The following is a 23,526-nucleotide window of genomic DNA, read 5'->3' as shown; positions in this document are numbered from 1 at the left end:
CCGCCGCGCGGGAGGCTAGCCTCCGCCTCCGGCACCATGAGCCTCGACTGCGCCGGGACGAGGTTTCTCCCTCGCCCAGATCTGCTCGGCGCCGCGCGCTCTCCCCGCCTCATCCTCCATCTCCGACCTTCGGGATGCCCTCCTTCACCGCCTCCGCCTCCGCCACGCGGCACAGGCTTCACCGCCGCCGTCTGCGCCTCGAGGGACCGAGACGCTCTCCCCCGCCCGCGCCACGCCGGAGTTGCTCGACTTCCTCGGACCCCATTTCCCTTCCTCGCCTCTGTCTCCACAGCGCGTGGCACGTTCCCCTGCTTTCGCATCCATCGCGCAGGCGGCTCTCCGCACGGCGCACTCTTCAGGCCCGCCCTCTCCACCTCGATGGATCAGGCGCCTCTTCGCCGCGCACTCTGCTTCCGCGGCATCCACCGCGCTAGGCCCCGCCATTGCCATCGCTGTCTCGGCGTCCGTGTTGAGGAAATCTCACGGCGCGGTGTGTTCTCCCCTGCTTCCGCGTCCACTGCGCAGGAAGCCCTCGGCCGCCGCTGTCGTCTCCGCCTTCAGGAAGCTTCAACGCCGCTACATGGGGAGCACTTCTCCGGCTCTGTCTCCACCGCGCGGTAAGCTCCGGACCCCTCGCACATGGGATTGGGAATGGGGTTCATTCCGCCGCTGCCGTTCTTGTGCATGGTACGTCGACTCGATTTACTTGACTCCCTATTAAATAGGATATGCTTAACCACATCGAATGTGTGTATAATGTTTGATAAAAGAATTATCTGCAATATATTATTATAATAAACTTTTATACTTATTTAAACTAGTTATATAATACTATAGTTTAAATTAGTTTTTTTCTATTACTTAGCTATCATACTAGTTAACAACATAAGAATCTTGCCAAATAATATTTATAGTTTTCTCGGTTTGTTATGTAGTTTTAATGTATGTCAATAAAATTTTGTTTCTTCAAAATTTAAATCATGATATAACAAAATTTCTCTTTCATTTTTTTTAAATTCGTTAACTATATATAGTGCTTAAATATATATTTGCATGCGTGTGGACATATATTAATATCATTAAATATCATGATAGAGATTTTTAAGGCATACAATCTAAAAAAAGTATTAATGGTGGTTTATACTTTTGGAGAGAGAGAGAAGATCACCGCGTGAACAAAATCCAAAGTAACGTATGTCACTCCCGAGGGATCGACCACTATCATACATGAAATTTTGCATAGAATGATTGTTCGTGTTCACGCAAGAGTGCTGAGGTTGTTCCCACCATTGAAGTCAGAGTCTGGGTATATAACGCAGCCGCCGCCGCCTACTCCTCCTAAAACAAGCTAGGGCTCGTGCCTCTCGCCGACGCTGCCGCAGGTCCGCCTCGACTCCTGTGGCCTTAGGGCCATGGGGGCGCGGTGGATCCTGGCAAAGGCCGGCGGGAGTGCTCTGTTGTTTGTCGTTTCTTTGATTTTTGTTAGGGTTTGTGTTCTGCTCAGGAAGGCGAGACAGCGACGGCACCATGAAGATGGAATAAAGATCCGCAACTGAACTAAAAATGAGCAAGTGGGAAGAGGTTTGGGGGAAGCAAGTCATTTTTAGGGGAAAATGCATATAAGGGATTTGCTAGATACCCCTTAAACCCTAACTCTTTTTCTCCTCATACATAACTTGTAAGGGATCTGCTAGGGATGCCCTTAGGAGGCCAAAAGACTATATTTTGTGGTTATAGACATCTCCATGCTACTAAATCACCTCTCTTTATGATGGACGTTTTAAAGTTGCATTCTTATGTCTTGCCTGTTACTCCTATAAAGGATGCTAGACTACCCTGCCTCCTACGGCTCTTCGAGGGCGATGAGCCTCCATGTCGTCCGTTCCGTGGTAGTGTGCCGCGAGGTCCTCAGGACTCTCCATGACATCCGATCTGCCTGGACAGCGCGCGCCCGAGCGGCCCGCTCTGTAGTCCATCATGGGTGGACTACGGATGCGTGCCAAGGCCACCACCATTGGGCGACGTTGGGTGCGCCCGTGAGCTACCTTGCGCGCGACGGGCCAGCCGGACTCACCTGGCGACGTCCTCGCCCTGGGCTGGGTCGGTCGCGACAGGCGCGCTAACCGAGTGCCTGCATGGCATGTGCAACACCGGTTCACGCGCGCGTGGGGCTAGCTGTCAGCACCGTCGCCTCGTGCGGTTTTGTCTTGGGCTGCTTTCTTGGCCCCACCCGGGCACGGGAGGGCGGTGGCTCGTGCCAGCCGGGTTTGTGTTACTCCCGCGGAGCTGTCTCACATGTGGTACTCGGCTGTCAGTACCATTTGCACTATACTATGTATTTTTGGGTTGCTTCGTTGGCCCCGTGATGACGCACCGACCGCGCGCCCGATGAGTTGAACAGGGCCCACGGAGGGCATACCCGGTTGGTGTGGCCGAACCGCTCGGCCAGGTACGAATATGTTGGCAGGCGGGCCTGGCTGCTCCGACGCGAGCCGCTGTGTGCCAACCCGAGATCTGTTGGCATTCGGGTCTTTTCCCAAGGCCACTTACATTTTTCTATAAGTTTGTTATTTTCTCATGCACGACGGACACAATGCACACACAGGGGTGCATCGTTTATTTTGGGCGAGTCGTCCATCGTCACGCGTTTAGGGTAAGAGAGGCGGGGGGACGCCGGGGGCGTCCGACGGCTCGTTCCGATTTCGTCGGGAGAGCTGCCGTCGCCGCGCCATACTTGAGTTTGCCCTAAAGATCGACTTTCATAAGAGTGAAATTTTCTACTTCAGACAGGTAAAGTAGTCGAGGACCAATATAAGAACTATTTGGTTCAGAAGCTGGAACACTCACCTCATCATTCCTATCCATTATCGCTGGCTCTTCAATTATTAAGGTGTGGAGGGAATCAAAGACCGGTTTGAGGAACCTTAGCCGTCGTCGCCCGATCAACCATCAAGTTCAGATAATGGGTTTTCACCCTAGAGAAAGTCCGATTAATCTTCAAACAATGACTTGAGCGAGGAAACCAATAGAGATCAGCCATTGCCAGGTACAACCATTGAAAGTCAAACCCGAGTTTTCACTTCAGAAATCGAGACTTGGTACCTAAAAGAACACCACGAAAAACAAAATCTCCGTGTGTTGCTGTCCCCACTTGCCAAGAACGCTGCTGCAATACACCGATTGTCTAGCTTATGGTCGCCACGCGCACGCTTTTGAGTAATTTTGACATAGATATATGCAAATGAAACCGCGTTCGCGGAACTAGCAGTGAAGCATCACCTTCTCCCCATCCGTTGGGGTTCTTTCTCCTCCTAGCCTTGTCGATCTCTTCAACCACAACCGCCAAGAACGTCAACCATGGCACCCTAGTAATCGCTTACCGGACGTAGCCAATTGTGTCGTTGTATTGTGCGGTTGAAGGTTCCCATGAACCTCGCTTAGGCCCGCTGCCCTTGGCTGTGATGGCGCCGCACCTGAGGCAACATTGAGGCCCCGACAACGTTGTGGATCGGGAAGGCAAGGGGGAGGCGGCGGCCATGACGGTGATTTAAGACTGGGGTTGGAGGTGGGGAAGAAGATGCATGAGAAGAGGAAAAGGACGCCCCACGGCCGCCATCTGCGGCTGGACGGCCTCCTCTGATGGTGGCGAGGGGATTGACTGCATTGACGAGGTCTTTGGTGTGCGGCGGCGACCCGGGAGACAGACGTACGAAGTGGTTTGATGCCAAAAAAATAAATTTGGTGTGGTATATGTGTATGGAAGTTGTGTTAACGAAAAACAACATGACCACGCAGAGATGGCCGGGCAACAAGTGTTGTGACAAAGATGAAACAATACACCACTTGTTCCGGTCATGTCGTCTTGCTAATTTGGCGCACTACTCATGTTGCGTTTAACTCACGGCCAACTTCGAGCATCACAAATACTAGAAGGGTTGTGCGCGCGTTGCTGCGCCGTTCGTGTTGTTGGGTTTCTTAAAATACTAACCACTCTCTTTCAAAACATAAGGTCTATTACTTTTTTTAAAAGTAAAACATTTAAGTTTGATCAACTTTGTAGACAAATATATCAAAATCCATAATATCAAATCGATTTTTTTGATTCATCACAAAATGAATTTCCATACCATTTTTGTTTAATATTGTGGATGTCGATATTTTTGCTCTGAACTTGATCAAAGTTAAAGAAATTTGATTTTCTAAAAAGCTAATACCACTTATATTTTATAACTAATGGAATATTTAGTTTGGCGGGTTTGGAAGATGATAGAGTGTGTTTTATTTTTATTTATATAATGAGGTGATTAGGTGTGTCTTCCGTGATGTGATTCTTTGTTATCCGCTAACTAACCTATATTTATGTGGGGAATTTTCTGTATTGGTGGTTGCATGTACTATATTGATACTATAATATCATACGGTGACACTTTTTTTTCTAGGTGATGCAAGGGTGCGTGGGATTGATATGTTTTTATAAGTCGGTTGTTGCTTATTGATTTGAAAAATCGTTGGCCCAGTCAAAATCATAAACCAAATCAAAATTGAATGTCTCAATTGAATGATAGAGCTTCAAATTTTGGGACCATAGTGACTAAATAGATTTGAATGGAAGAGCTTGATAAATTGTTGACCCGGTCAAATCGGATGATCCAATTCTAAATTGAATAACTCATTAATTGCGAGGCCTTAAAAATTAGGAAGCACACTGTATAGTATAAAGAAATTGAATGACGGAGCTTTGAGAAATTGGTGGCTCGGTCAAAATCGGGTGAACCAATTCTAATTGGTAATCTCAATTGATTGTGGGCTCTTTAAAATTAGGGAGTTTAGTGTTATAAAGGATGTTCATCAGTAATTAGTTAGCTAGGCTGAACCGAAAGATTAGGGCAAATCCGGGTGGATGTGTGCGCTATATGTGCATCCATTTTTTTAAGGGAACACGATGCATTCCATTAAGTACAAGGGCTGGACAAGTCGCCAACAACAGCGTCATTTACAAGGTCTGGATACTGGCCGAGCCAAATCTCGCATTTGCCAGCTCCTAGTTTAGCATCATACGCAGCTAAACAATGTGCAACTAAATTACAAGTCCGAGGATAAGATACAACAATTACATCATTGAAATCCACTCTTAGTTGAAACTTAATATCTTTGAAGATAGCCCCTAATGCAGAAAGATCATAGTCTTCATTGATCACCGCTGTCTTCAGTTGCACAAAGTTAGTTTTCACAATCACTCAGTGGCAACCCATCTGGATGGCTGTGTTAACGGCATGCAACATTGCCAACGCCTCCGAATGAAGGGCGTATGAGACTTGTTCCAAATTTCCTGCTCCAGCTGCTATTACCACACTAAAATTGTTCCTGATAACAAAGCCCCAAACTTCAGAATTTGATTCCTTCAGGATCGGAAGGCACCATCAGTGTTGACTTTCAAGATTCCCGGTGGAGGTCCGGACCATCTTTCCTTCTGCTGATGTTCATGTATTCTCCCTTCTCGCTTTACCTTTGAAAATCGCATACAAAGATAGTCAATAGAATGACAGTTTTTATCAGAAGGTTTGATTTCATTTCCGGCATTTGCATCCAATTTGGAAGTGCCGTAGTGATGATTTTTGTTTTAAACATGATTGAAGTTTTCAACTTTTTTGTAGGTTATCTACAAGGTTCTTCACTTCAGCGTGTAGAGAAAGGGGAGTCTCTGGCCTTTGGGTGCATCCACTTGAGATGATATACAGGATTTGATGGTGGTTGGTCTAGCAACATGATTAGTGAAGCATGCGTGCCACATGTAATCTTTGGTTGTGTTGGTTGTCTCAGCCTTGCTTAATTTTGCAGCTTGCAAGACTTTGTGAACTTGTGACAAGAGTAATTGTACATCAATCAATGTTGTTGAACCTGCTTTTCCAAAGCAAAACAATAAAATCTTCCTATTTGCACGTTTGTGTTGGCACTCAAGTTTCGTAATGTAACTTGAGACAACATATTTTGTTACATACGATTACTGAAATGGTCCACCAAAGACACTAGACCGAAGCCAATGCCGTTCCTCTGTCACAATTGAAGCCGGGAGAAACGTCCTGACGACGCCGTCTTCTAAATCATGCATGAATATATTCGTAACCGACTTCTCTCTGGAAGGCAATGACTTCATATGGGCTACCTTCCTCTTCCTCGAGTTGTCAGCGCCGATCGGCATCGAGCCACCCCACTGGCTTGGATAGAAGGTGTAGACTCTCCTCTTGCCTTCCTCCCTCGCAAGGATGGACCGGCCTCTGTACAGAAACCAGCTGGAACCATCAAGCTCTGTGTCATCTAGAGGCAGCGGCGAATCCAGAAAGAAAATGGAGGGGAGGCTCAAAGTTAAAGACGAGTAAATTAAATGCCTTTTAGAAGAAAAAAAAGGCAATTTTATCCTAATCCGTTTGTGCGAATAAGCTCAAACTTTACCATGCCTTTTAGAAGAAGAAAAAAAGGCAATTTTATCCTAATCCGCTAGCACATCGACTACTGCATTCCACATTGCGTGAATACGAAGCAAGGTTCTAAGATGTGAGCCCCAACGAGTAGCTCCTGGTCTACATAGGTTAGTTTCATGATGTAACACTAGTAGGAAAAGGGGCTTTTACCCCGGTTTGTAAGGGCCTTTTGTCCCGGTTCGAGAACCGGGACTAAAGGGTCGTTACTAATGGCTCCCCCTTTTAGTCCCGGTTCTTACATAAACCGGGACAGAAGGTCCTCCATGTGGCCGCTGCTGCCAACCTAGGCAGGGGGCCTTTGGTCCCAGTTGGTGCCACCAACCGGGACCAATAGGCAGGGCCTTTTGTCCCGGTTGGTGTCACTAACCGGGACCAATAGGCATCCACGCGTCAGCAGCTGGCAGGAGCTGAGGTTTTTGTTTTTTTAAAGGGGGTGGTTTAGGGGTTTTGGGGGGTTAATTTAGGTGTTTCATGTATTGTGTTAGCTAGCTAATTAATAGAGAGAAGTGTCCTCTCTTATCTCCGTGCTTGGTCGACGCTACGTACTATATACGTATGGAGGGGAGTAGACACGCTAGCTAGTAATCAAATGAAGGAAACAAAAGATCGTCATGAACATATGCATACAGAGAGAAGTCATATCGACCACCTCTCCTTCTCCGAGATATTGGTCGAACAACAAGTTCTCGTATATCTATCCGACACTACCGGCTACATATATACAATAATTATCTCTTACAATACAATCTCCTAATTAAATTGTAGGAACACAGGGTCCACATAGTATTCTCCGTTTTCAGCGATCACGTGGTCAAGGAAGAATGGCGCCAATTCCTCTTGAATTCCTCGCATACGATCTAGTGCTAGGAGTTCATCCCGCTTCCGAAACATCTAATTTGAAGAAGGGGGTCAATACATATATATATGAATAAATGAAACTGAACACAAATGATGGTAATAAAATAAAATTGTGAATATTATTGCTTACGCACTTCATATTGTTCTTCAGTGTAGCCCCGCTCACAGGTCGTGTAGCGGATGGACTCGCAAACGTAGTATACACAGTAATTATTCCCGGGTTCCTGCCACAACCACTTTACAAGAAATAAAGGTCAATCAAACTGATAAGCAAGCATTCTAAATGGTATTGATGAAACTAGCGCTTGAATCACTAGGAGATGCGCGGAACATGCTACTATAGTACTTACTTTCGGGTGATTAAATTGCAGCTTCTTCGGCAGTCCCGGAGCTTTTGAGGTGAATTTTCTCCAAACCCTGCCAGACAAAGAAAACAATTACTTGATATCAGGAAATGAACAAAGTTGCTGATATGGTGGATAATGATCGATTTAACTTACTTCTCGAGCATTTGAGTCATGTTCGCATAGTCCTGGGGATCTTTTCGTCTCGAGTCTAAGACGGTTACTACTCCCTGCTCAAGCTTAATCTCTAGGAGAATATAGTGGAAGCTGCGCATGCATGCATAAGTCATCAATTACATTACCATAACCTGGACTAATAAGGGAAACCGAATATGCACAAGACAGTAACACTCACTTGAAGTTGTAAGGAAAGAGTATTATATCTTTATTTTGATTTAATACCAACGATTGTAGCAAGTTGGCCTCGGCTTCTTTGGGATGTTTTTCAACCGTATATGCATCTATGAGATTTGTGTTAATGAACCCAATATGACCGATTTGTCTTTTCTTCAATTCGGCGATCTTCAATCTGCATAATATAGTGAGGATAAGTATAAATACATGCAATGAAAGAGCTGACCTATATAGAGAGACTTAATGACAGAAGTAGTACTACTTACAGACAGTAGCAAGTGATCGTTGTTTTATCGAGGGCCTTTTGATTGTAAAACTGGAAGAAATCCTCAAATGGAACATTCAGCAGATCAATTCCAATGAGGTCATGCTCCGGTTTAACTCTCAGCGTCAAAGTATCCATCCCATCAGACTCTCTGCAGGTTTTCATGTACCAATCATGTAGTCTTCGCATCATCGTTGTTAGAGATCTTTCATCTTTGACGAGAGGCTTCCCGTAATGGTATTTGTGTTCGTCCACCTCCATGATTTCATAATGTACATCGTCAGGCAGGTAATCTCCAAGATTGCTATAACCGGGCACCATACTCGGATCATTAGCGACGATGTCTTTTGACACCTTGAGCGGGGGGCACGATTGGTTCGCTTGTTCGCCGAGCTGGGCAATTTTTTCCCAGCTCGTCGTTCTTTTAACCTTTTATCACTGACAGTACTTCCCGACCGCTCCGCTTCGGCATATGTCTTTGCAAAAATGCGCTCATAGTTGCCTCTCGGCGGAGACTTTGGTGGTTTTGACAGGGCAGCCAGAGAGCGCTTTGCTTTCACCGGATCTACCTTCTCCTCCGGAGGTGGATGTTTCTTTGCTTTCACCCCTTCAAAGAAGTTTGTCACTTCGGCTCGCACGATCTTCCTGGTTTCCTCCTCGGTCCTCTCGTATGGTAACTTCTCTGGAGTCTTCAGAGAAGGACAGAATCTGTATTGCCTCCCGCCTCTGGCAGCTGTACTGCTAGACGCCGGCAGAGCAGACGGAGCGGCTGCGGCTATCTTCTTTCCTTGCTTACGAGGCGGAGGAGAAGGACTACGACGCGCCGGAGCAATCGTAGCGGCGGCGGGTCTCTTCCGCCCTTGCTGACAAGGCGGAGAAGGAGGAGGCTGGCTGCTCTGGCGCGCCGGCGCTGGCGGAGAAGGAGGCGGAGTGCCGTCACGCGCCGGAGAAGGAGGCTGAGTGCCCTGATCACTCGCCGGAGGAGGAGGCGGAGGAGGAGGCGGAGTGCCCTTACTCGCCGGAGCCGTCCAGTTCGGAAGCTTGATGAGCTCCTTCCGCCATAGGCATGGAGTCTTCAGAGCAGAACCCAGCCGAGTCTCCCCTTCACCGGTAGGGTGGTCAAGCTGGAGCTCCTCAAATCCCTCCGTTATTTCATCCACCATCACCCTAGCATATCCTTCTGGAATCGACCGGCAGTGGTAGGTTGCGCCGGGTTCAGGAGGTAAAACAGAGCCAAAAGCCGCCTTGACTTTGATGTTCTGCCATTCCGCCATAAGGTGGCAATGTTGAGACTCCGTGATAGCATCCATGGGGTAGCTAGCAGGAGCCACATGCTCCAGTTGAAGCAGCTCGGTGGAAGCCACACTGCTTCTCCGCTGAGATGGCGGTGTAGCTTCGGGGGCAGTTTCGGCATGTCGATTGCCGTCTCGTTCCTCTAGCGCTTGAACCCTTTCGTGCAGCTTCTGAATTTGGATCTGCTCCACTTTTTCCCTCCTCTCCTGGCTTTTGTAACCGCCCGCGTCCGAAAAACCAGCCTTCCACGGAACGGAGCCTGGCGTGCCTCGTGTCCGTCCAGGGTGCTCAGGATTCCCGAGGGCCATTGTGAGCTCGTCGTTCTCTCTGTCTGGATCGAACGTCCCTTCCTGCACTGCATCGATATATTGCTGAATCTTCTTGACTGGTATTCTCAAAAGCTCGTTCGTCCAAACGCACCTCCCTGATACAGGGTCCAAGGTTCCGCCAGCCCCGAAGAACCAAGTCCGGCAACGGTCTGTCCAGTTCATTGTCTGTGGTTCGATCCCTTTTTCAAGCAGATCATTCTCAGCCTTGGACCACTTAGGTCGGGCTTTGAGGTAACCACCTGACCCCGTGCGATGGTGAAGCTTCTTCTTCGCAGCATTCTTCTTGTTTGTCGCTGACATCTTCTTACTCTTTTCCGATGTCTTGTGGGCCACAAATGCGGGCCAGTGATCTCTGATCTTCTCATACCGGCCGATGAATTCTGGTGTCTCTTCTTTGTCGACAAACGTTTTCAGCTCATTCTTCCACCTCCTGAATAGGTCTGCCATCTTCTTAAGAGCATGAGACTTGATTAATTGCTCTATAACTGGCTTCTCCGGATCCTCCTCTGGCGGTAGGGTGAAATTTGCCTTCAGCTCAGTCCAAAGATCATCTTTCTGCATATCATTGACATAAGACACCTCAGGGTCTTCCTTCTTAGGCTTATACCATTGGTGGATGCTGATCGCGATCTTGTCCCTAACTAGAACCCCGCACTGAGCAGCAAATGCATCCTTTGTCCGGATGGGTTCAATCGGTTGGCCGTCGCGCGCGATTGCTGTGATCTCAAACCTTTCATCCGAGCGCAACTTTCTCTTCGGGCCTCGTCTCTTTACCGCAGTTGTGCTCGATCCGGAGGGCTAGAAAAAAGAAGAAAGACGAGTGTTAATTAATATGTGTACACACCAAAACAATGAATGCATCAATTAGCTAGTCAGCACAGGCTTAACTAATATATTTACCTGGCCGGACTCTGTTCGTCACCGGAGCCGTCACCACGGGCTCGTTCTTGCACCAGCATTGGGTCACCGGAGCCATCATAATCATGTCTTTCCTCCTCCACCCTTCAATCACCGTAGTCTGCTTCTTCACCCTGTTCTTCCAGACCATCATTGTCGTTAAGATACGACAAGATATCACCTCCGGCTAAGATTATGTCCCCCAACACATCTTCTGCTTGCTCATCTCGTCCGTGCTCCATTGTTTCTGCAAATATTACAACATGGCAATTATTACACAAACATGACAGCAGGTGGATATATTAGTGCAAACGTAGACCTAGCTTATTCCGGGTTTGGGGTGGCCTAGGCAACGCTTCAAGGGTAGGGGCGCGGCGGGAGGGGGTAGGATACCGACATCGTTTTTTTCTAGGGTTTGGGTGTCCTCGAGAGTTTTGGTCGAGCGAGAGGGCCGGGGGGGTGCTCCCGTGGTATAAGTTATCACGGTCGATAGGGGGTATAAATATCGACCGTCCATCATGTCGAAGTTATCTGGGAGGGAGTTATATATATCGACAACGACGACATACATACATGGGAAAATAATGCTATCGGGGAGGGGGTATATCGACCCCCCCACGTGTTGAAGTTATCGGGAGGGGGTTATATCGACAACGACGACATACGTACATGGGAAAATAATATTATCGGCGGGGAGGGGGTATATCGACCCCCCCTCGTGTTGAAGTTATCGGGAGAGGGGTATATCGACGACGATAGACCCGATAAAACATAAGAAAACGAAGAAGAAATAAAAAGAGGAGAAGAAGAAAAGGAATAGAGGAGAAGATCGAAGAAAAAAAAAGAAGAAAAAAAAGAGGAGAAGAAGAAAGGAATAGAGGAGAGAAGAAGAAAAAATAGAATTTTTTCTATTTTTCTTCTTGTCTTCTATTCCTTTCTTCTTCTCCTCTTCTTTTTCTTCTTTTTTCCTCTTCTTATTTATTTCTCCTCTTCTTCCTCTCCTCTTCTTCTCCTTTCTTCCTCTTCTTATTTTCCTTTTTATATGAACATATCATCATATATATGAACATACATTTTCTTTGCATATGCATATGAACATACATACATACATTTTTCTTTCATATGAACATACATACATACATTTTCTTTGCATATGACCATACATACATTTTTCTTTGCATATGACCATTCATACATTTTCTTTGCATATGCTTTGAATATAAACATACATACATACATACATATAAACATAACATACATACACAAAAAATTCTAAAAATCTGCCTAAAAAAATTATATGAAAAAAAAGCATACATCATCCATCCATCCATATAATGAACATATACATCATCCATCCATCCATATAATCAACATATGCATATGAAAAAAATTATATGAAAAAATTATATTAAGAGGATCGAGGGGACAGGGAGGAAAGGGGGTCGCCGGAGCCGGACCGAACGGGGAGGAGGGGCTGCGTCGAGGCAGGGGCGGCAGTGGAGGCGGGCACCGGCGACGACGACAATGGTGGGGCGGGCCGGGGCGCAGGGGCGCGGCCGTGCGTGCTCGGGCGCGGGGCTGGGGCACGGGGAGACGGGGATGGCGGCCGGCGGCGGCGACGTCGACGAGGAGCGCGCGAGCGATTTGGGCAGCCTGGCGGCGGGGGCAACTGGCGAGGGAGGCGAGGGAGATGTGAAATTTTCACAAGTCCTGGTTATATAGCAAGGGCATTGGTCCCGGTTCGTGGCACCAACCGGGACCAATGCCACCCTTTAGTCCCGGTTGGTGCCACCAACCGGGACCAAAGGTCCCTTTTCAGCAGCGCAAAGGGCGGGAAGCGGCGGCCTTTGGTCCTGGTTGGTGGCACCAACCGGGACTAAAGGGGGGCATTGGTCCCGGTTGGTGCCACGAACCGGTACCAATGCCCCCTTTAGTCCCAGTTGGTGCCACCAACCGGGACCAAAGGCCTTGCGCTGCCTGCGGCCAAAAGTTTAGTCCCACCTCGCTAGTTGAGAGGGGCTCGGAGTGGTTTATAAGCCCCACTGCGGCTGCCCTCTCGAGCTCCTCTCAAATGCAGGCTTACGGGCCTAATGTCACACTGTGCTGTCTGTGGGCCTATTGGGCCTTCTGTGGGCCTGAATCCTGGCCCAGGTTGGGTTTCTAGTCGTATTCAGGCCGTGGTGGCCCAATAGGTGGCAGTTTTTTTTAATTTTTTTTCCAGTTTTTTGGTTCTGTTTTTTGCATTATTTATTTTCTTTTGTTTTTTGCTTTATTTTTTAATTCTTTGTGCTTTTAGGTCAGAAAATTTATAAACTTTCTGTTAGTGCCATTAGTTTTCAAATTTAAATAGTTAAAATTTGAATTCTATGAAATTTGTGTGAATCACAAGTTTGTGATTAACTTTACTATAAAAATAGTTTTTTTCCTCAGTTTTTTTGTTTTGTTTTTTGCATTATTTATTTTCTTTTGTTTTTTGCTTTATTTTTTAATTCTTTTTGCTTTTAGGTCAGCAAAATTATAAACTGTCTGTTAGTGCCATTAGTTTTAGAAAAAATATAAACTTTCTATTAGTGCCATTAGTTCTTTATGAAAATTCTTTTTGCTGTATTTAGTTTTTTTGTTTTCTTTTTTGCTATATTTATTTTGTTTTGTTTCTACTTACAACAAAAAACTTATTTATTTTATTTTATTTTGTTTCTAATTACTTATTTATTTTACTTTATGATAATTCTTTTTGCTATTAAAGTTTCTATCAAAAAAAGTTCTTTATGAAAATTCTTTTTGCTTTTAATGATTTTGAACAGAAAATACTTCGATAATTTTAGTTGCATCAATTTTATATGATTTTAGTTTCAATAGTAATAGAGGTTTCTTATAATGTTTTGAACAGAAAATATTTGGTTAATTTTAGTTTCATAAATTTTATTAAAGTTTATTTTATTTTGCCGGAACACAAGAAGTCCGGAGTTGTAATAAGTTATTAAAAATAAAAAAGAGGCGCAATGCTCGTTGATTTGCTTCAAGCCTTTCGGAATAGTGTAGACTGCACTGCACATAGCTCGATGCAGTCTACCTTATTCCTCAAGGCTTGAGCTAAGCAACGTGAGCATTGCGCCTCTTCTTCATCGTCTCTGCACTCAGGGCTTATAAACCGCTCCTAGTGCCTCTCAGCTAGCGAGGTGGGACTAAAAAACTGCTTAGTAAGAAACTCTAGTACCGGTTCGTGCCACGAACAGGTACTAAAGGTGCTCGTGGGGCCACAGCCTCATTAGTACCGGTTCGTGACACCAACAGGGACCAAAGGGTGGAATTGGTCCCGGTTCGTGCCACCAACCGGGACCAATGGCCTTGCACAACGGCGTGGTGGTGAGTTTAGTCCCACCTCGCTAGCTAAGAGAGAGCCGCACCTGTTTATAAGATGCGGTGCGCCTGAGCTGTCGAGCTCCTCTCTAAAGCAGGCTTACGGGCCTAACCTCTCTGTACATGCCTGTGGGCCTACTGGGCCTTCTGCGGGCCTGAATCCTGGCCCATGGATGGGTTTCTAATCGTATTCAGGCCGTGGTGGCCCAGTAGGTGGCATAATTTTTAATTTTTGGCCTGTTATTTTTCATGCATTTACTAATTATTTTGAGCTATAAGCCCCTAAATTTGAAAAGCATTTCAAATGAACTCTGAAAAGGTTGAAAGTTGGCATGGTATCATCATTTCGTCCACATAGCATGTGCAAGAAAGTTGAGAGGGTTACGGCAAAAACTAGATGCACTTCTTGTACAAAACAGACAATGGTATCATACTCGTCTATTACAAAGTTGGCATGGTATCATCATAATAGTTGCGGGAGAAAGTCTTCACTTTTTCTTCGCTTGTGTTATTTGCTTATTGCGCCGTAACCATGGATAATCTTCATCGTTTATCAGGATGCTTGGGTCAGCCTTGACTTTGAAGGGAGGAATTTCATGAAACTTTTCATAATCTTCAGACATGTCTGTCTTGCCCTCCACTCCCACAATGTCCCTTTTTCCTGAAACAACTATGTGGCGCTTTGGCTCATCGTATGATGTATTCGCTTCCTTATCTTTTCCTCGGTCTGGTAGACATGTCCTTCGCATAGATAACCTGTGCCACATCATTGGCTAGGACGAACGGTTCGTCAGTGTACCCAAGATTGTTCAGATCCACTGTTGTCATTCCGTACTGTGGGTCTACCTGTACCCCGCCTCCTGACAGATTGACCCATTTGCACTTAAACAAAGGGACCTTAAAATCATGTCCGTAGTCAAGTTCCCATATGTCCATTATGTAACCATAATATGTGTCCTTTCCCCTCTCGGTTGCTGCATCAAAGAGGACACCGCTGTTTTGGTTGGTGCTCTTTTGATCTTGGGCGATCGTGTAAAATGTATTCCCATTTATCTCGTATCCTTTGTAAGTCATACAGTCGAAGATGGTCCCCTGGACAACGAGTACAACTCATCACAAACAGTGGTGTCACCTCTGAGACGCATTTCCAACCAACTGCTGAAAGTCCTGATGTGTTCACATGTAATCCAGTCGTCACACTGCTCCAGGTGTTTGGAGCGCAGACTGTTCTTGTGTTCATTGACATACGGGGTCACCAAGGTAGAGTTCTGTAGAACTGTGTAGTGTGCTTGAGACCAAGAATATCCGTCCCTGCATATTATTGAGTCCCCTCCAAGCGTGCCTTTTCCAGTTAGTCTCCCCTCATACCGCGATTTAGGGAGACCTATCTTCTTAAGGCCAGGAATGAAGTCAACACAAAACCCAATGACATCCTCTGTTTGATGGCCCATGGAGATGCTTCCTTCTGGCCTAGCGCAGTTACGGACATATTTCTTTAGGACTCCCATGAACCTCTCAAAGGGGAACATATTGTGTAGAAATACGGGCCCCAGAATGACAATCTCGTCGACTAGATGAACTAGGACGTGCGTCATGATATTGAAGAAGGATGGTGGGAACACCAGCTCGAAACTGACAAGACATTGCGCCACATCACTCCTTAGCCTTGGTATGATTTCTGGATCAATCACCTTCTGAGAGATTGCATTGAGGAATGCACATAGCTTCACAATGGCTAATCGGACGTTTTTCGGTAGAAGTCCCCTCAATGCAACCGGAAGCAGTTGCGTCATAATCACGTGGCAGTCATGAGACTTTAGGTTCTGGAACTTTTTCTCTGGCATATTTATTATTCTCTTTATATTCGACGAGAAGCCAGTCGGGACCTTCATACTGAGCAGGCATTCAAAGAAGATTTCTTTCTCTTCTTTCGTAAGAGCGTAGCTGGCAGGACCTTCATACTGCTTCGGAGGCATGCCGTCTTTTTCGTGCAAACGTTGCAGGTCCTCCTGTGCATCAGGTGTATCTTTTGTCTTCCCATACACGCCCAAGAAGCCTAGCAGGTTCACGCAAAGGTTCTTCGTCACGTGCATCACGTCGATTGAAGAGCGGACCTCTAGCTCTTTCCAGTAGGGTAGGTCCCAAAATATAGATTTCTTCTTCCACATGGGTGCGTGTCCCTCAGCGTCATTCGGAACAGCTAGTCCGCCGGGACCCTTTCCAAAGATTACGTGTAAATCATTGACCATAGCAAGTACGTGATCACCGGTACGCATGGCGGGCTTCTTCCGGTGATCTGCCTCGCCTTTGAAATGCTTGCCTTTCTTTCGACATTGATGGTTGGTCGGAAGAAATCGACGATGGCCCAGGTACACATTCTTCCTGCTTTTGTCCAGGTATATACTTTCAGTGTCATCTAAACAGTGCGTGCATGCGTGGTATCCCTTGTTTGTCTGTCCTGAAAGGTTACTGAGAGCGGGCCAATCATTGATGGTTACAAACAGCAACACGTGCAGGTTAAATTCCTCCTGTTTGTGCTCATCCCACGTACGTACACCGTTTCCATTCCACAGCTGTAAAAGTTCTTCAACTAATGGCCTTAGGTACACATCAATGTCGTTGCCGGGTTGCTTAGGGCCTTGGATGAGAACTGGCATCATAATGAACTTCCGCTTCATGCACATCCAAGGAGGAAGGTTATACATACATAGAGTCACGGGCCAGGTGCTGTGATTGCTGCTCTGCTCCCCGAAAGGATTAATGCCATCCGCGCTTAAACCAAACCATACGTTCCTTGGGTCAGCTGCAAACTCAGCCCAGTACTTTCTCTCGATTTTTCTCCACTGCGACCTGTCAGCGGGTGCTCTCAACTTCCCGTCTTTCTTACGGTCCTCACTGTGCCATCGCATCAACTTGGCATGCTCTTCGTTTCTGAACAGACGTTTCAACCGTGGTATTATAGGAGCATACCACATCACCTTCGCAGGAACCCTCTTCCTAGGGGGCTCGCCGTCAACATCACCAGGGTCATCTCGTCTGATCTTATACCGCAATGCACCGCATACCGGGCATGCGTTCAGATCCTTGTACGCACCGCGGTAGAGGATGCAGTCATTAGGGCATGCATGTATCTTCTGCACCTCCAATCCTAGAGGGCATACGACCTTCTTTGCTGCGTATGTACTGTCGGGCAATTCGTTATCCTTTGGAAGCTTCTTCTTCAATATTTTCAATAGCTTCTCAAATCCTTTGTCAGGCACAGCATTCTCTGCCTTCCACTGCAGCAATTCCAGTACGGTACCGAGCTTTGTGTTGCCATCTTCGCAATTGGGGTACAACCCTTTTTGTGATCCTCTAACATGCGATCGAACTTCAGCTTCTCCTTTTGACTTTCGCATTGCGTCCTTGCATCGACTATGACCCGGCGGAGATCATCATCATCGGGCACTGGTTCCTCTTGATCTTCAGCAGCTTCCCCCCTTGCAGCATCATTGGGCACATCGTCTGGTTCCTCTTGATCTTCAGCAGCTTCCCCCGTTGCAGCATCACCGTATTCAGGGGGCACATAGTTGTCATCGTCCTCTTCTTCTTCGCCGTCTTCCATCATAAGCCCTATTTCTCCGTGCCTCGTCCAAACATTATAGTGTGGCATGAAACCCTTGTAAAGCAGGTGGGTGTGAAGGATTTTCCGGTCAGAGTAAGACTTCGTATTCCCACATATAGGGCATGGACAACACATAAAACCATTCTGCTTGTTTGCCTCAGCCACTTCGAGAAATCATGCACGCCCTTAATGTACTCGGAGGTGTGTCTGTCACCGTACATCCATTGCCGGTTCATCTGCGTGCATTATATATAATTAAGTGTGTCAAAAACCATTACAGAACATCATGAATAGATAATTAAGTGACCAAATTAATAGAAGTTCATCATCACATTAAAACCAAAGTACATACATAGTTCTCATCTAACAACATATATATAGCTCTCCAGAGCATCTAATTAATTAAACCATACATTGAAACTATGTAAAACATTTCAATGCGAAAACAAATGCGATCATAATCGCAACCAAGGTAACAATTGTCCAACGGCATAATGATACCAAGCCTCGGTATGAATGGCATATTTTCTAATCTTTCTAATCTTCAAGCGCATTGCATCCATCTTGATCTTGTGATCATCGACGGCATCCGCAACATGCAACTCCAATATCATCTTGTCCTCCTCAATTTGTTTTATTTTTTCCTTCAAATAATTGTTTTCTTCTTCAACTAAATTTAACCTCTCGACAATAGGGTCGGTTAGAATTTCCGGTTCAACCACCTCATAGATAAATAAAATCTATGTCACGTTGGTCGGTATATTTGTCATAAACAATAAATGAACCAAATAGTTATAAAAAGATAATATATACCACATCCGAATCATAGACAGGACGAGGGCCGACGGGGGCGGATACCAAAACCATCGCACTATGTAATAAGAAGGAATAATAAAAGTAACAAAATTAGACAAGTAACTATCTAAAGTAAGAATTTTTCCTTTCAGAAAGAAGATAAGAACAAGAGGCTCACCACGGTGGTGCTGGCGACGAGATCGGCGCGGGCGATCAACGGCGGTGAAGACGGGGACGGGACGTGACGGACCGCTAAACCTAGACAAATCTCGGGGAAAATGGAGCTCGGAGGTCGAGTTTCGAGAGGACAAAGATTAACTAGTGTGGCCCAGACATTTCATCGAACACCTCATGTGCATAGGAGTTGAGCTAGAGCACCCAAATGCCCTCCCCTCGCCGGCCAGAAAAAACAGAGCACTATGGAGTGCTCTGCTGTGGCGATGGGGTATATATAGGAAACTCAGTGGTCCAGGTTCGTGGCACCAACCGGGACTAAAGGCCTTTGGTCCCGGTTGGTGCCACGAACCGGGACCAATGCCCCCTTTAGTCCCGGTTGGTGGTACCAACCGGGACCAAAGGCCTTGTGCTGCCCCGCGTCAAAAGTTTAGTCCCACCTCGCTAGTTGAGAGAGCTCGAGAGTGGTTTATAAGCGCTGCTGCGCCCACCCTCTCGAACTCCTCTCAACTGCAGGTTTTCGGGCCTAACTATTCTCTCTGCCTGTGGGGCCTACTGGGCCTTTTGCGGGCCTGAATCCTGGCCCATGGATGGGTTTCTAGTCGTATTCAGGCCGTGGTGGCTTAGTAGGTGGCATAATTTTTTTCCTCTGTTTTTTCCTCTTTTGATTTATTTGTTTTGTTTTGTTTCTACTTACAACAAAAAACTTATTTATTTTATTTCTAATTACTTATGTATTTTACTTTAATTATTTTATTTTTATTTATTTTACTGCTGCTATTTTTATTTATTTTACTGCTGCTATTTTTACTTAATTTATTAAGGTTTATTTATTGTAGTTACTATAGTTTATTTTATTTTATTTATTAAGGTTTATTTAGTTTTATTTATTTTATTAAGGTTTATTTATTTTATGAATATAAAAAAAATGAACATAGATGCGCTTATAGAGAAAATTAAACCTAAATTCATAATAAATTTCTATGAAATTTACTGTGAATTTAGGTCAAATTCCCTGTATAAGGGCATCTATTTTCACTTTAAGAGAAGCTCAACAAGGCAGAGAGGGACGGGCTTATAAACTGGTGTGAGCGCCCTTCGGTTGGCGAGGTGGGACTAAACACTGGCCGCAACTAGGACCAGCCTTTAGTCCCGGTTTGTGGTATGAACCGGGACTAAAGGGTGGTGGGCCAGGAGCGTGGCCCATTGGTCCCGGTTTGTCCCACCAACCGGGACCAAAGGGGCCGGACGAACCGGGACCAATGCCCCCACAAGGCCCGGCAGGCCCCTGGCCGCACGAACCGGGACCAATGCTCACATTAGTCCCGGTTCGTGACTGAACCGGGACTAATGTGAATATTGCCCTGTAACCAAAGCCCAGTTTTCTACTAGTGTAACCCAGTTCCAGCTAAGATCTTACCATGCTCCATCAATTTCATCAAATCATCATGATGCTTTGCAAGTAATGCATCTTTTCTCTTGCAAGAAGAACCCACCTGGGTCTCTATCAAGGGGAGATAATTGAAGAAATCAGCAATTGTTGTTGAAAAGATCTCCGGATTGTACCATCCAATGTGATTTCAAAATTATGCCCTTGAGCTTTGTTTCTTCCTTTCAACAAATAAGCTCTTCTAACTTCACTTTGAATATCAGGGGCATAATCTTCTATTGGTATTCGATCTGCCGGATCACCAAAAATTTGACTTGGGTGAAATTCTTGGATAAGAAGCCTTGTTGTTTGTGGTTGGTTTATGCTCTCATCAATTGGGGGGTTGCTGCTCTCGTTTGAAGGGGGGGGGGTGTATTATTCTCATCGATTGGGGGATTATTGCTCAGATTTGTTCGAATAAGGGGGTCCAAGTTTGGAATTTGGGTTGCTTCAGGTTCAGGAACAACAACATGGGGGGTGTTCGAACTACTTGCAAACCAACTGTGCAAAGCCTTCCTTTTCATTTCTACAAACAAACATAAAAAAAAATTCAATGATTGTAAATAGAAGTCTAGAACTAAACTGAGCAAGCTAAATATGCTACTGGAATTCTGCAAAAAAAGCCAATAGTAGGAGCTGGCATTGGTTAAGACTTAAGAGGAAAAACAACCTCCGGGCTCCGTTAGTCAAATGCGTTGGGGTTGGGGACCTGATGAGCCGGCGCGCTCCCAGCCTCCTCTGCCTTCTGGACGCCCCGAGCAGCCGAGCCCCTGACGCAGGGCTCCGGCAGTCCGCCCTAGCTGGCTCCGGCGGCGTCCGTGGGCGGCGTCGCGGCGTGTCGTCCTGCTCCCCGTGGGCGGCGTCGCGGCCTGCTCCGGCGGCGGCTAGGGTTGCGATGCGGCTGGGATGGGTGAGGCGTCGAGATGTGTTGCACGCACGCTGGAATTGGTGGGCGAGAGCTGATGACCAGGACGAGATATGGGCCTGTGTTTTTTGGGCTGGGCTGGGCTGCACTGATGAGTAGTAATAAAAAAAATTGTTCGATTTTGGAGGGCAGGCTTGAGCCCATCCAAGCCTGCCCCTTGGATTCGCCGCTGTCTAGAGGTGACCACTCCAGTGCTTCAACATCCAGCTTGAAGAACTTGAAATCACAGAAGCGTCCACGAAAGCGACGACACGAGATGAGCACAACTTTTTCACCGGATGCCACCAGGAAGTGGGCATCCCTTTCGTTTCACCCCTTAGAAAGAGCGGTCCTCCTCCAGCTCATCTCCGTGACATCGAAGATCAGGATCTTCCCATGGTAGTCGACGCAGACGGCCTGCTTCCCGAGCAAGACGACATCAATAATAAGCGTGCACTTGATGCGTCTGTGTGGATCCAGCCGTAGGTGGGAGCCATCCTCAGTGTTCTTGTAGACGCTCCAGTATATGTCCCCAGGGCAGGCAACATGGACGGTCGGAACCCCGGAGATGGTCTCAATGCACACGACGACCAGAGGCACCTCACTGGAGCCGACGTAGAAAACGAAGAGCCCGTCAATGACAGAAGGGCACGCCGGCAGCTCCAGCCGCCTGCCGGTGTTGGCATGCACAAGGAAGATGGTCTGCTCTTGCTGCTCCTGGAAACCATGTTGCTTGTGCTGGAGCATGAGCAGCCACCCGCCATTCTCAAACACGCAGGTGGCATCTGCGAACGCTGCGCTGATTATGCCACGGATCTTCTTGGTGGAGGGGTCAAACAGGAGCTGCTTCTTCTTGTTGCTTTCAAAAGTAAACAGAGCCAAGGGTAGCTTCGCTTGCTGGGAAGAAGCCAGCAGGGTATCCTGCTCCATGATGAAACCCAATTTCTTACCAGATCTCTGTGGGTGAGTAACAATCGATTAGTGCAATGGAAATTCTAGCTCAAAGTACATATGACACGACAACAAGCCGTGCCGCGAAAGCGCAGTGTAGACCATGGGGCATGATTATACAATCAGGAAGGAGAAAAAATCACTACAAGTCATCAAACTTGCACTGGCGTTAGCTTTAGTTCCTATGGTTACAAATACCCGCATTACGGTCACCAAACTTGTTCTAGGGGTCATCTACGGTCCGGTCCATTATACGATTTTCTATACGTACGCGCTGAGCTGGCCTTGGTCAACGGCTGCCAACTGTGTGCTGACTGCCACATGCGCTTGCTCGCTTGAATAGTCAGCTATGCAGGTTTTTTTTTTGCAAAATTGCCAGTTATTAAAAGAGCTTCCCCCACCTGGTCGGACCAAGCCACCCGCCTCCCTCCCTCCTCTCTGCTTCTCCCTGTTCGTCGTCGCTGCCGAGGAGGTCGCTGGCGTGGGCGAGTGTCGCGACCGCCGCCATGAGCTCGTCGTCGGACGCCGACTGCGCCGTTTGGGAGGGGCCCGCGTGACGCCCCTCTCGCTCCCACGCTCCAGCACACGGCACACCACAAGCAGCAGCAGCCGCCGTGTGGACTTGGCTCAAGTACTCGCGCCGTAGCACTTCCCTCTGTAGCAGCTCTCGCTCGGATCAACGCAAATGCCGACGGCGGTCCACCAGCTCTCCTTCTCCGCGCCGAGCGCGTGCGGCAGACGCGGGCGTCCGCGTCCGCGACGGACCGGCACGAGGTGCTGTCGCCGAAGCGTCGGCTGCCGCTGCGGAAGGTGCCGGGCGAGCACGGCCCGCCGTTGCTGGGCGCGCTCAAGGACCGGCTCGAGTACTTACACGGGCCAGCGTCCGCGCGCACTGCTCCACGGTGGTGCGCCTCAACATGCCCCAGCGGACTCAGGAGGTCACAGCCAAACAGTGTTCTACCCATGTTGTAGAGTGCAATCACAGGAAGTTGCCGAATGGTGTGCCCAGCTTTATGCTTCCACTGAATTTTATCTGAGATGTTTGCTTGCTGTTGCCTCATACTGTACTAACAGGAGATATTCCTACCCTGAGTCACCCGATAATGCAATTTATGGGCAATCTGTACCTGAGTGATGTGGAAGGGCAGTCAGCTATCTGTTTTGTGCAGTTCTCTTGTCAACTTCATGCTCAAAATGCAGAACAAATGTTCAGATTCAGTCCACAAAATGTTCAACCGAAGCTACTATATTTTGCCTGCGATTGTCGAGCAATACGTGTGTGGTCCGAACTACTCAAAAATGAGCCCTGTGATAAAATTTGGAACTTGTCCGAGCATCGCATTCTGGATCATGCTACTGTATGTAGTGTTCCTATGAGCGACAAATTGCAAAGGAATATTCAGCTTATAAGCTTGTCAGTGCACCAAAAATATTTGAGCCAAGAGGAATTTAATGGAAGTATCCATTTCACTCGATGATGCAATTCTGAC

The 23,526-nt window shown here is 46.9% G+C and overlaps 1 long non-coding RNA gene and 1 pseudogene across 1 annotated transcript; both read right to left on the bottom strand.

Annotated features, from left to right (window-relative positions):
* Positions 1-6,001: 6,001 nt before the first annotated feature.
* LOC123168904 (uncharacterized) lies at positions 6,002-22,015 on the bottom strand (annotated as a pseudogene).
* LOC123168905 (uncharacterized) lies at positions 20,296-21,168 on the bottom strand. Its single transcript, XR_006484551.1, has 2 exons — positions 20,852-21,168; positions 20,296-20,707 (listed from the first exon to the last, which is right to left on the bottom strand). It is a non-coding gene; the product is annotated as an uncharacterized lncRNA (long non-coding RNA).
* Positions 22,016-23,526: the final 1,511 nt, after the last annotated feature.

This window comes from Triticum aestivum, chromosome 7D (assembly GCF_018294505.1).
Source record: "Triticum aestivum cultivar Chinese Spring chromosome 7D, IWGSC CS RefSeq v2.1, whole genome shotgun sequence".
Classification (NCBI taxonomy): domain Eukaryota; kingdom Viridiplantae; phylum Streptophyta; class Magnoliopsida; order Poales; family Poaceae; genus Triticum; species Triticum aestivum.
The sequence above is the reverse complement of the archived record's forward strand: the minus strand, read 5'-3'. Positions and strand labels throughout refer to the sequence as shown.